The sequence below is a fragment of the Copadichromis virginalis genome, linkage group LG4 (genome assembly GCF_057382275.1).
Source record: "Copadichromis virginalis isolate Kocher_CV1m ecotype Utaka linkage group LG4, C_Virginalis_male_GT1.1, whole genome shotgun sequence".
Taxonomy (NCBI): Eukaryota; Metazoa; Chordata; class Actinopteri; order Cichliformes; family Cichlidae; genus Copadichromis; species Copadichromis virginalis.
This window is the reverse complement of record NC_140621.1, coordinates 30,910,853-30,924,701: the sequence shown is the minus strand read 5'-3', so window position 1 is coordinate 30,924,701 and position 13,849 is coordinate 30,910,853. Positions and strand designations below refer to the sequence as shown.

At 39.5% G+C, this 13,849-nt stretch overlaps 1 protein-coding gene across 2 annotated transcripts in view; it reads left to right on the top strand.

The window, feature by feature from the left end:
• The window catches only part of spop (speckle type BTB/POZ protein), a 97,975-nt gene that overhangs the window by 62,659 nt on the left and 21,467 nt on the right, over nt 1–13,849 (top strand). The window lies entirely within an intron of this gene.

The window sequence follows — 13,849 nt, the reverse complement described above, 5'->3', positions numbered from 1 at the left end:
TTTCCGGATATGTTAATGCCTTACTTGTAATGCATGCACCCCATAAATGTTTAAAAAGCATGGCAGTGGCTGTTTAAAACAATTCTAATTAACCCTGCGGGTATGGAGGGGAGCATGTCTTGAAGTTTTCCCTTTTTGTAGCGGTGCAGCGTGCAAGTCTGTTTAAAGTGTTTCCAAACCGGGCTTACCGACAGAGGGGTAGGAGGGGCAGTTGTGCTTCTCCAGAGCCATGAGGGAGGGGGTAGAATTGAGTGTGTGTGCGTGATATCGTATACATAGTGTGTGTGTGTGTGTGTGTGTGTGTGTGGTTTCATCCACTCTCCTGAAAGGAAAGAGATGGGGTTGCTGGTTCAAGTCCTCAGTGGCCACTTCCTCCCCTGTAAATATCTGTTGCTGCTGTAATTAGCCAGCTCCGCTGATGAACAAGCAGGACGGCGGAAATTTATATAGCACATTTTAGAGAGAAAAAGTGCTATATATGAAAATTAGATAAATGGAAGATGGAGACATTGGAAGTTTTCATCAGCATAACAGCAACCATTTTTTTAAACTCTAGAAACATTTGGAGGAATGGCCTTAAGTGACCTGAGGGGCACACAGAGTTTATTTTCTCAGAGAAAGTCAGATGTGATATATAGACAGGCAGCAGTGTTTTTTAGAATCAATTCTGAAAGAAAAAAATACTGCAAAGGAGTGTTATTCGAGAAAAAAGGCAGTCTGGAAGTGGGTTGTTTTGTGTGGTAGTAATGAAATTGCCAATATTGAGGGGAGTGGCAGTATTTTTCACCAACATGTGTGAAGAATGGTTGGCAGAGTTAGCTACTGGGTGGAGCATAGTGGGTTGATGGTGGTAAGAAAGTGTGGACGGGTGTTTGAATCTCTTTTCCTGGTCTTTTTCCATGTGAAAGTGATGCCCAGTGTTTACTGTCAGAGACCTGGCTCCACTTTTGTCCAGATGGTCCCATCCTGCATCTGAGAGAGCCCCATCGCCCCAGAGCCCAGCCCGCTCCCTCTTCTCTCTTCTCTCATCTCTTCTCCTTCCTCTTTTTCCCCTCCATCTTATCTCTCATTCAGACCCAATCTCCTCCTCCTCCTTTTCCTTTCATGTCTTGCTGCCTCCCACTTGGAGCATCACAGTTTCTTACTTTTTTCTCCTCATTCTACCTTCACCTCTGCTTCGTATCCCTTGCCTCACCCGTCTGCTGAGCTTCTCTACTTTTACTTCCTTCCTCTTTTCCCTCCCTTAATTCTTCCTCTTTTAGTATTTCTAGTAGAGTGTCAGAGGAAAAAAGGCTATGAAAAGAAGCCAGATTAAGGTTGGAGGGGGGGAACTGACTCAGCCGCTCCTCCTGACCCCCTGGTCTTTCTGTTCGGTTCAGTTGCCTCCAGAGACATTAGTAATTCAAATTTAACACAGTGAAATCTGTCTATGTCTGTCTATGTGTCATGTCAGAAAGTGCCTAAACAATAGCTGATGTGTTTTCTCTCTGTCTCTTCCTTTGTCTCCATCTCTTTTTGTCTTTCTATCCCTGCCAAACCACTGCAGACACCTTGCAGGTATTTAATGAGGAGATGGCTCCCATTAAAGGTGCTGCGTTGGCTGTCAAAAGAGAGCATGAGGGACAGGGGGACATAAAAAGGAGGGGAAGAAGGCACAGAGAGAAGAGACTGAAGGAAAAGCCTTCTTGCGAATGTGGGCACAATGGGTGGCATCAAGCCGCAGGGGTAAAGAACAGATGAAGATGGAAAAATAAAGACGATAAAGGACAAAAACAAAAGGCCAAGATTGGATTTGGAGTTGTTTTTTTTTGTTTTTTTTACCTTCATTTTGCTTCCTCCTCCTTTAATGCGATGCTGAGGTAAGGGAGGTTAAACCCTCTCTCTCTGTAACTGACCTTCTCCTCCCCTGTCAGCAACACAGGTAACCTCTAGCTCTAAGGTCAAACCACTGCTTATCCTATTGTTCATGCTACAGGTAATGCAGATGCTTAAGAGAAATTTTAGAGTAATGCCAGACTCACTCGGGAGGACCAGTGGCTCCTCAAAAAAAGAAACCCAACAACTTTGGGCTGCCGTTATTTGCCTGCTGGAAGAGTCGTGTTGACTGACAATGTAAGAGTTAATCAGAAAGTCTGTTTTGATTGACTAAAGGGGAAAGAAGAGGTTGTTTTGGAAAGTTTGTAGTGAAACGTACCTGTCAGTCATTGTAAATTGGCCACTGAAAAGCAGAGGCACAGTGGTCCCCTTTTACTCCATAAGAACTAGAGTCACAGAACTAACGTTGCTGCACAGATATGGTTTATTTCTCCTCCTGTCCTGTGTGCTGTGGCTTCAGGGCCTTATTCCAGGAAGTGTATTCAACAAACTCTGAGTTTATTTTTAAACTCAAAGTTCAGCAACTCTGAGTGTCCTGCTCCAGTATGGTGGGTCAGAGTAAGTTTCGACAGCTCTGAGTATTTTTTTTCCTGAGTTAAGCAGAGAAAGAAAGCCATCATCTGACCTCCATTTTAATCCATCGGACCAAAAGAGTGTGCATGAGACTTAGCTTGTATAGCTCTACCATAAACATAGACAATAAAAGTTTGATACAATAACAATAATTCTTTTAATACTGGTCACAACTTGAATTTTCAATAGAAGCTGGAATCCCTGTTTCAAATTTCAACCTGCCGGGGACAAAATGCAAGTGGAAAAAAATGACAGAGAAACAGATAAGACAGTTTACTAATTGACCCGTGACATTAGTTATCCAGATAGAAATAAACTCTGGGGTGCATCCAACCTCAGGCAGTTATAAAATTATATAAATAACATTTTTTAAATATTAAGTAAATGTTTAATAGGTTTCAATAAGTGTTAAAATGTAAAATCTGACGTAATAGTTGACTTCATCCTTAAATTAGCATCTTACTGATTAGCACTTATGTTAAGTACTGGGATTTTCAAGTTTGTGAAAATAAAAACTTCTGCAGTTGATTTGCTCTGCATCGAGCTTTGACAGCGACTTTATGAATGAGGAATCGAAACCACAATCAGTTGGTTCAGGTACCGCAGGAGGAGAGTAGTCAAACTCAGTTTGTTGTAGAAAACCTGCCAGCAAGCAGGTTAAGTTCAGAGTCTGTTAACTCAGTAACCAGCTCAGAATTTAGGTTAACTCTTTCTGAAGCAGAAAAGTGGAGTTTTGTCGTGTCAAGATTAACAAATTCAGATTTGTTAGCTTATACCAGCTTCCTGAAATGGTGCCAGGATGAACCACAACAGCATCTGTTTCCACCATGCAGAAACTACATTTTCTCGGTCTTAACCTTGGATAGAGATGCCAGTATGTAATATTTTTGGCCTTTTTTTGTTGTACACACACAAATTTCTTTATTGCTAACATTGTGGTCAAAATGTCAAATCTTAAAAAGACAAATATAATTTTAGAAAGGAAAACGTGTGAAAAACAGGATTCAGGTGTGAGAACCAAACTGGAACCTGTTGATTCCTTTTTTTCCCCATCCACAATCAGGGTTTGTATTTTGCCCCTGCAACAATCACTTCAATTCACTGGGGAGTATGCAGAGGGAAAATGACTGTTGATAAAACCTGGATTGGCATTGATTTTACTTCCCATTCAAGCACCAAACACTCGTAAACTTGAGAACTACTTCATATTTGGCGGCTGTCTGATTTAGACAGAAATTAACCGCTAAGCTGGAGATGAAGTTTTCAGATGGGGACATTTTTTCAGGTTCTGTAAACATCACTGGAAAGTGCCACAGAGAAAAGAGAAAAAGCAAGGTTTGTTTAATAAGTTAGAGCTTCTTTATCAGCAGTGGAGTGATGTAGTTCAAACTGAAACAGAATATGTATGGAGGTGGTTTTAATTATAAGAAGATTCTAAATCATAAATGTGGGCTGCTTAGTAGTGATGGGATTTCCGGCTCTTTTTAGAGATCCGGCTCTTTCGGTTCGGCTCACTAAAAAGAGCCGGCTCTTTCGGCTCCGAACCGGCTCTTCAGGTTGTTTTGTTGCTTTAATTAATTTATTATTAACAATAATATAAAATTATGCACAAAAGGAATTACTAACGTAAAAACAAGTGGTTTTATTTATATATGTTTATATATAAATATATGCGGTGGCCCCTAGAGACAAAACACGTACAAACTCCAAAACACATTTCTAGCATGAACTGAACTTCCAAAGCAGAGCTACTAGATCACTTAAATTACACAATTGAAAGCATTCATTTACCTGTTATTACCACACACCAAATCCGGTCGTTGGTACTTGCTGGCTTGTGTAGCCACAAGATAACAAAGGCTCAACACTGCGCCCAGCATCCTGGAGCACTTCTGTTGTCTTTTGTACGTGTTTTGAGTTTTTATGTGCTTCTGAGTTTTTACGTGCTTCGGAGTTTGTACGTGTTTTTACGTGTTTTGGAGTTTGTACGTGTTTTTACGTGTTTTGGAGTTTGTACATGCTTCAGAGTTCGTACGTGATTTGAAGTTTGTATGTGCTTTGTCTCTAGGGGCCACCGTAAATATACTTTTATTTATTCACTCCACATAAAATGTAATAAATAAATCATATAATACAAAAATCAACTATTCACATTTCAAGTTTTAACTATTTAAATTTTCAGCTTTTTCCTTTCACAAATTTAAAGTGAAAAGAACACAAAACACTGCAAACCACAACACAATTAAATATAAATTATAATATGAAAACTAAAAGAACATGCATATTCTGTCATATGGACCTGCATGAATAAACTTTCTCAATCCTTTATCATCTGCAACCGAAAATAGTTGTGGATGATTACTATACCTTTCTAATGTTGTTGTCCCTGCCTCTCTTTCTCTCTCTCTGTTCCTGTGCTACTGAGTGTAACTACCGCCCCTCCCCCCTCTGCCCAGCGTAAAGCACAAGGCTCGCGTGCAGAGGGAAGCGGAAAAAAAGTGCGAGAGAGAGGCTGAGAGAAAGGGGGGAAAAAAAAAAAAAAAACCCCACGTGATGGCTCGCGATAAGGAGCCGGCTCGCGTCGTTCACGTCAAAGAGTCGGCTCTAAGCCATTTCGTTCGCGAACGACCCATCACTACTGCTTAGTAAATATAGCATAGAAGAAAGCTGCAGAGAGATAAGAAGTGAAAAGGAGTTGAGGAAGAGCATAGCCAAACCACACTGTTTGATCCAGAAGAGGAAAATTAAATTAGTAAAACAGGCTATAACCACAGTTTTTGAAAATTGGAACAGTTTTTCCAAATGAAAACCCAAAACACCCTTCATAATATGATAGTACAGTTCTGGCTGCCGTGGTCTTCAAGCTAGCGGTGAAGATGGCTCATGTGTTGCATGTTGGGTAGAGCATTCCATAATTGGATACATTTATTCATGGCCACCTAAGATGTTTACTAGACATGTTCAAAATGACAATTTCAGTTTATTTCAACTTCATGTACTTCTAATTACTGTGGTCATGTGACTTTGTATATTTAACCTCTATTGTGAAGGTTCAAGGAATGACAGGTTTGTGTGCGCACAGCAGTCTACTTGCATGCTAGAGTTTGACTGTTGCTGTGGTCAGTGTATCAGTCTTTACTATATGCTGAGGAGACTTATCTAAATACAATGGGCAGAACAAAATTCATGGATCATTAACAGGATTAAAGTTTGATTAAGCTTGACACTTGGTCACATTGTTGGATCCAGAGAACTGGAAGATGGCGACAGAGGCAGAAAAACAACAGGAATGCCTAGAAAACAAAGCATCATCAAAACCTTGTTTCTGTGCTCAGTATTTCCACGTTAGGAAGAAAACAAAAGCAGTCACAGTCAGACTGGGCTCCGATGAGGCCAGAATCGGAGAATCTTGGTGTTCCTGAATGATTGAGACACTAAAAATGAATCATCAGCTTTGATAAATGTTCTGACTGGATTGACTGAGCACTCAGCTCTCCTTGTGGTGCAACCTGATGGAAAAGGTTTATATTTTATTACAAAGCCAAAATGAAAAGGAAAAAAGTCCAGAGAGCAACTAATGACTTACAAATAGAAATATAATGACCTGCGTATGATTTCTCATAGCCAGTGCTAGCATGAAAAGCTACGAAAAGAAGATTTTCTTCCCATGCAGAAATGAACCATTTTATCTAGTTTGTTACTACATGTCCAATGAACAAGTTTCTTCAGATTTATGCTCAAACTTTTAACTTTTGAGACTTAAAGCCACAAAAGCAACATTAATGGGAAAGATACTCAAGCAAAAGGGCAGAGGCTTAGAAGCAGGAAAGACCTAGGCTGAAATAATTTTTAAAATCTAAAGGTTAAGTGTCTAGTAGTAGTAATAGTAGTAGCATAATAGTATAATAATACTGTTATTGTAATGATAATAATTATTATTATCATCATTTACAAAACTATACATGCAACTTTGCACAAAATTTCATGCACTTCTGTGTGAGTCATAAAACTGTAATGAGTTCATGAAGCTCAGCACTTGCATGTGTTACCTGGTTGTCTGTTCTTTTTCTTTTTTTTCTCTTGAAACTTTAACTCCTGCAGAATAACTATTTTTGATGCGATTTACAGTATATTAATATTTTGTGACTTTGGCCATAGCTAGAGTAAAAGCCCTTTCTTCAAGGCTCCTCCAGTACACCTCTCCTAGGGTGGGAGAATAAATGAGTGGGGTGCTGATGTTCAGCTGTTTCCTCCTCTTCCTCATGGTGTTAGCGCGGTTCGCCTCTCCCATCGGTGGGTAAGCACTTTGCCGGGTGACAGCACCCATCCTTCACAGGGCCCTGCCATATGCTGTGCTGCTGTCAGAGGAGACGACTGCAGATGCTCCAGCTGCTCTCTCCCTGCACACTGAACAAGACGGGCATGCACACACTCACACACATGAGCAGCACTTGGTTCAGGGAAGAGGCAGCGGTGGGAGACACAAGGAAGAAGGGGCGTGGGAGAAAGGATGCACAGAGAGATTTGGTTTTTGTTAGGCAAAAGGGAAATGAGGTGAAATATATTTGTGTAGTTCTGTGTTTTGTAGTAGCTAAATGGTGTAAATTTGGATTTAATCAAAGACGGATATGTAAAACTGCTGATTGAAGGTGAAACAACAAAGCAAACAGAGTGCAAGCTTGACCCCCCTCTGTCTCACAATGTGACTTGAGCCACAGTGGATCCTTTAATAGATACTATCTTTGCAGTGCTTTCGCACCAACAGCACAAATATTCTTTCATTTCCCATCAAAAGCACTTTGCTTCTCCCAGAGTAAAGACTGCAGAAAATTGAACAAACAGGCAACTTTTGCCTGTTTATTTATTTTCTTTGTCCAAACATTTCCTTCAAGCTTCTTAGATCGGGCATCAGAGTCTCAAAGCTATCACTTTGGTGTCTGTGATCTTCCAGCAGAGAAAACAAAGCTACTTAAAAGGAGACCCAAATGGCTGGTTCTCATAGACTGAAAGCAGAGGCTCATGCTCGCAGCTAGTGGTGTTACTGAGCGTGTGTTGATTATATGTGTGTGTCTGTCTGTGCGTGCATGTGTGTAGAGGAACTGCGTCTGAGTGTGTGTCTGTCTGTGTGTGCCTGTATGTGTAAGAACAAAGTTGGCTTGGCTCAGCATACTTGGCTGTGAATCAGGACCTGAGCCATGATACTCGTTCAACAGCTTGACTTCAAACCATGCATGAAATATGCCTCTGTCTGTGTAGATTCACCAAAATACCACCATGTCAGTGGCAGGGCAGTAGGTATGTCTATGAGCAGAGTCTCAGAAATTCACACAGCTGGATCCCTGCACACAGCCAGTGAAGTGACCACTGTAAGACCAGGATGGATACCTATAGTTAATATTTTGTGAAAACTTTAACTTTCTTGGCTTAACTTTGTAGTGTGCTGTTGGTCGGAATTGGAAAAGAAGAGCTACTGTTGTGTTTGGCCAAAAACTAATTATTCTTACCTTGAATTAAAACTGCTATCAATAATCCAGCTTTTCCCATTATGCAATTAGCAACAGCATTCTCATTTCGTGCTACACCTGGCAAAGTAGTTTTCCTCATTTTCCCACATTTCCTTTAGTAAATGTGATAATGAGTGTTCAGTATATTTTTGTAACATTTAGAAATAAACTCAGAAATGTCCAAATATATTGATATTTTGTTATCATGTTGTTGATGGAAATATGCCCTGAGCTTTCAGTGGACTGTTGGGTAGTCTGTGTGTGTGGGTTTTATTTATTTATTTTTTTATGCCCCCTCAGTAGCCACTGTATTAGGCTTGTACTTGTTTGGATTCTTTTGCCATCATAATTGGTTTAGTTCTTCTTGGCATAGAGACAACAACTTGCTGGAAACTTTCTCAGAGAGTTTGGTCCATATTGACATGATGGCATGATGCAATGTGCTGTTCTACCACATCCTGAAAGTGTGGTCTTAGATTGATATTTATTAACTATAGAGGTAATTTGAAAGTAACCACCAGAAGACGCATGCACTTTAATGAAAGGGGATGCACATAGTCAGCACTATCATGATCCTCAGTTGACACTAAAGGGCCCAAACAAAATATCCCCCACACCCATACAACACTACCCCCAGCATGAACCATTGATACACGGCAGAATGGATTTATGCTTGCATGTTTTGTTTTGGTTTTTTTTGCCAAATTCTAACCATATAAAAGCAGAAATGTTCCTCTCTTTGATTGTCCAGTTTTGCTGAGCCTGTGCCAATTTTAGCCTCAGTTGTCTGCTCTAAGGTCTTCTGCTGCCGTAGACAATCTGCTTTAAGGGTTGACGCGTTGTGCATTCAGAGATCCTCAGCTTTGGTGGGTATTTGAGTTACTATTGCCTTCGTTTCAGCTCCAAACAGTCTGCCTATACTCCAGCATTTTCACCCTGAGAACTGGGTATTTTCACCTCTTTGGATCAGTCTTTGTAAACTCTAGAGCTGGTTGGAAAGAAAATCTCAGTAGATCAGCAAAAACTCCGACTAGCCAGTGTGGCACCAAGAAACTTGCCACATTCAGAGCCACTGAGCTCACCTTTCTTCCCCATTTTTTTTTTTTTTTTTTTTTTTTTTTTTTTGCTTTGTTTGAACTATAGCTTGTTGTCTTGACCAGGTGTGCAGCCTTAAATGCATTGAGTTACTACAATGTGAATGACTGATTAGATATTTGTGTTAATTAGCAGTTGAACAGGTGTATTTAATTAAGTGGTCGGTGAGTGTGTAAACTAATATTAAAGATATTAATATACGTGTTAACATACACATTAACCTCAATATTTGAATCTTTGTTTAATCTACTTTATGTGCATGTGATCCCTGTTAGCTAAAAGCTCCAAACACTGTCTGACTGTCTTTTCTTAGCTATGTACAGTGTCAGTGAGAGGAGATATCTCTAACATGACTTTTCCGCACAAAGCCCCACTCATACGCTGTTGAAATCTTTTGTTTGTGAGGGGCAGCTGGTTCAGAAGAAAGGTATCATAAAGGGAGGGTGGGGAAGGAAATGAAATGGCCTATTTCAGACAGAAGATGAACTGACTGGCTGCAGCAGGAGTTGGTATAAAATAGATAAGGTATATTTTAAACTGTGAATCGTTTAAAGCTGCTCTAGTATCGTATCTCCAAGAATAATAAATGACATAATAGGTCACCTTTAACGAAAGTGTGGTTTCTACTGCTAACAATCTTATAGCACTATGGTCTTGCATAGTAGGAGTAAACACAAGCTATATCAAAAACCGCTTTAGTGGTGTTTTTGTTGTTATGCAGCAGTGTTCTTTGTCTGATTGGGGCTCGTGTCTATAGCTGCTCAGACTAGTCATCCAGTATTTAGTGGTTGGTTCTTTTTTTTTTTTCCTAAGTTTTCTGCAAACAAAACAGAAATAAAATTAATTACTCTTTGTTCACCAAAGGGAAGACCAAGCAAACACTGGAAATATAAGAGCTTCCATTAAATCCTTATGGGTGGAATAAGGAGGTTAAAAAACAATGATCAGCTGGGAGGAAGTGAATAGCCTTTAATTAAAGAAGGTGGCGGTTTTAGCTGTCGCCTTCCTGTGAACAGTGTTTATTTCTGACTTTTGTTTAATAGCTCTGGGATTTAGGGCTATGTTTGTTTAATGGTGTCAGGACTAAATCAGATTCCTCTATTATTCTCCGGTTTAATCAGTTGTGTCACCTGTTGCAGCTGCCAGAGGGCCACTAACTCAGACCCGTGTATTAGACTGTCTCCAAACTCCAACATCCTGTCATTGCGCTTTGTTTTTTTGATTTTTGTGAGCAATAAAATCTAAAAGTAGATGCAGGGAATGAGTAAGAGAGCTGCAGAGCGCGTCTGTGATATCAAGCCTGTTTACTCTAGCTGGCTAGAGAGTGGAGAGCAAGTTGTACATTATAAAAAGATGGTGATGAATTTTTGTGTTTAAGGGTTGAAATGACAATTTCAAAGATCACAGATCTTTTGAGAGTTTGTCGATGAAATGAGTAGGTGTACATCATGAGTGTGTATTTATGTTGTTTATCGAAAAATAGTGGAATTGCATGCACTTTGTTATTAGATTTATTCCTCAGATAGCATGCACTCACCTTGTTGTTGCGTCTTAAAAATCTATTATAAAATGCAATATTTTCCCCTGACATTTGATTCAGGTTCAATTGCAATCAAATTTCCATTAAAAATGTAAATAACAGATAAATGAAATTCTGAAGTGTGGCTGTGCTTTTCCTTGAACTAACTCGTAATACATTTGTAATGATTTATTTAAACACATTTGTTCCACTGAAGCAGTAGAAACACAACTAGTAGTGAATCCTCAGACTAGCAGTGTGTTTGATTTGAAACACAGCAGTGATATAATGTGGGTAATGCTGTAAAAGATGTTTGTCTGATTTAATTTGTTAATGCTTCTGTAGTTACCTCCAGAGAGATCAATAGTAGGTTTTTAGTGGCCCCAGGCAGCCACATTTGGATCACTGTCAGCCATTTAGTATGGTGTGGTTGCCACTGTAGGAAGCACTTTTCATGTCTATTCAGTGCTTTCAGTGTATAATCTTTGTCAAGGCAAATGAGTGTGCTAGAGCTGCATTACATCACACTGTCACATCTAAAGGCAAAAGTGAGGTGTGCAATAAAACAGTGAAACGATTGAATAAAACAATAAATAACACTCAACAGAACTGACTTTATACTTAAAGAAAAATAAAGTGTATCACTGTACTGATACTAAAAGACAGACTGATTGGGAGCAACACTGATCTAATAAATAGAGAAGGATGGAAAACATGCAGTAAATCAGTTTCTGGTTTAATTTAATGCAGTTTTTCAAATGTGGAACTGTTATCTTCCTTTTTTCCCCCTCAGTGGCGGCAAATGACCCAAAACTTGCAAATGTGTGATTTCAAATGCATTCAGCCTCACACTGATATTTTTAATTTGCATAATTAATAAGGCACAATGGTAACATTTCCTCTGTATGTGTGTGTTGCACACATACAGACGATTAAAAAATAACATCTGTGTTATGTAAATTGCTTTCAGACGATCTTGGTATCAGGTTTTATTTTCGAAATATGGACATAATTGTTCCAATTCCAAACAATTAAAATAAGGCTACCATTTTGGCAGCGGCTCGTTGCCAACCTGGCAACCATTTCTGAACCATTTACTGTCAGACTTTGCTTCTGCCTGCAGAGATGGACAGAATTTGTTTTTCCCATTATGTTCATTAGGTTTTTTTTCTTAGAAGAATGACCCAAAAAGTTAACAAATTTAAGCTGTTGAATAATTGTGAAAAACATCCTCCTTTAACAGGTTATTGTTTAACATACCACATAACAAATACTCTTAATTTTAAGACTTGTTATGTTTATCGAATGACATCCTTAATGATCTCAGAAGTAAAGAGTTTGAAAGAATCGGAAGGACAGTCATGAAAATGTGTGGTGAGGACGTCTGGGAGAAAGCAGCATAAAGGAATTCTATTTTGCATAGAACTAGTGGATATTTATTCTCATCCTGAGTGCTGTCTGTCTAGATAGCACCTTTTCAGGTTAATAATAATAATACATTTTATTTAAAAATAGCGCCTTTCAAAGCACCAAAGGACACTACAACAGATAAAAACACAGAAACTGGAAATATACACAATAATAATAATAATAACAGATAAAAGTTAGAGCATACAGAGGTTTAAACATAAGCAATTTTAAACAGATGAGTTTTGAGGGTGGACTTAAAAAGAGGGAATGAACTAATATTTCTGAGGTCAGGGGGTAAGGAATTCCAAAGTCGAGGGGCAGAGCAACTAAAAGCCCTGCCCCCCCATTGTAATCAGACGAGCGGAAGGAACAGAGAGAGAAAGAGAAGATGAAGATCTGAGGCACCGGGATGGGAAGTTCATCTGTACTAAATCGGAGAGGTATGGTGGAGAGAGAGAATGAGTAGCCTTAAATGTATAGAGGATTATTTTAAAATGGATGCGACATTTAACCGGGAGCCAGTGAAGCTGCTTCAGGATTGGGGAGATGTGGTGGGTAGAGGAAGTCCTAGTAATAATACGGGCAGCAGAGTTCTGGACACGTTGGAGCTTGTTAATAGATTTTTGTGTGAGGCCAAATAATAGTGAGTTACAGTAGTCAATTCGAGAGATAACAAGATTATGGACGAGAATGGCAGTGGCATGAGGAGTGAGGAAAGGGCGGAGGCGATTGATATTACGGAGTTGGAAATATGCTGCACGTGTGACATTATTGATATGTGAATTAAAGGATAATGTGCTATCAAGAATGACAAGGGAGAGATAGGCACCAGCGAATTATTGATGGTAAGAGAGAAATTGTTAATTCTGGATAGCAATCGTTTAGTGCCGACCAGGAGAAGTTCTGATTTATTGCTGTTGAGTTTAAGAAAGTTGGAGGAGAACCAGGAATTGAGTTCAGCTAAGCAGAGGATAAGGGAGGGTGGAGGAAGAGTAGAATCAGGTTTGGTAGAGAGGTAAAGCTGGGTGTCATCGGCATAGCAGTGGAACTGAATATTATATTTACGAAAAATATGTCCGAGTGGAAGAAGGTAAATGATGAAAAGAAGGGGCCCGAGGACAGATCCCTGGGGCACCCCAGTAGATAGAGGAGAAGGCTGAGAAGTGAAGGATTTTAATTGAATGAACTGAGTGCGGTCAGACAGGTATGATTTAAACCAGGCTAATGGAGTATGAGAGAGACCAATAGAAGCTAATCTGCTAAGAAGAGTGGGATGAGAGATGGTGTCAAACGCTGCACTCAGATCAAGGAGAATAAGGATGGAGAGGAGACCAGAATCAGCTGCCATAAGAAGGTCGTTTGTTATTTTTATAAGAGCAGTTTCGGTGCTATGCAGAGGACGGAAGCCAGACTAGGTTAGATGTTTGCCTTTACTCAAAGCAGGTCATTAAAACTATGTTGTGTGGAAAGTCAAATAATATTTATGCAAATTATCTATGGTAAAAAATAACAGAAAGAAGGAAATTACACTTTTTTTTTTAAAAATAATACATCAGCAGCAAGTAGTGTCCTGTCATATGTGTGAGAAAGTGTGTAGTTTGCTGAGGTGAGTGTATGTATGCATGCATCTGTCCATATGTCCGTCTGCTTCGTCCGTCATCTCTGCCCGTGTTTACGTGTTTGTGAATGCAAAGGACTGCACCGAGAAAATGAGTCTTGGCAGGTAAAGGAACAAGTGTTCCAGAACTTAATGAATTTCATTTGATTTGAATCTCTTTTTTTTCCTTTTTCGAACTATTTCACGCATGGCAAAACACTGTAAATCCATAAACAAACACATAAACAGGCAGAAAAAGATTGATGCATTATGAAT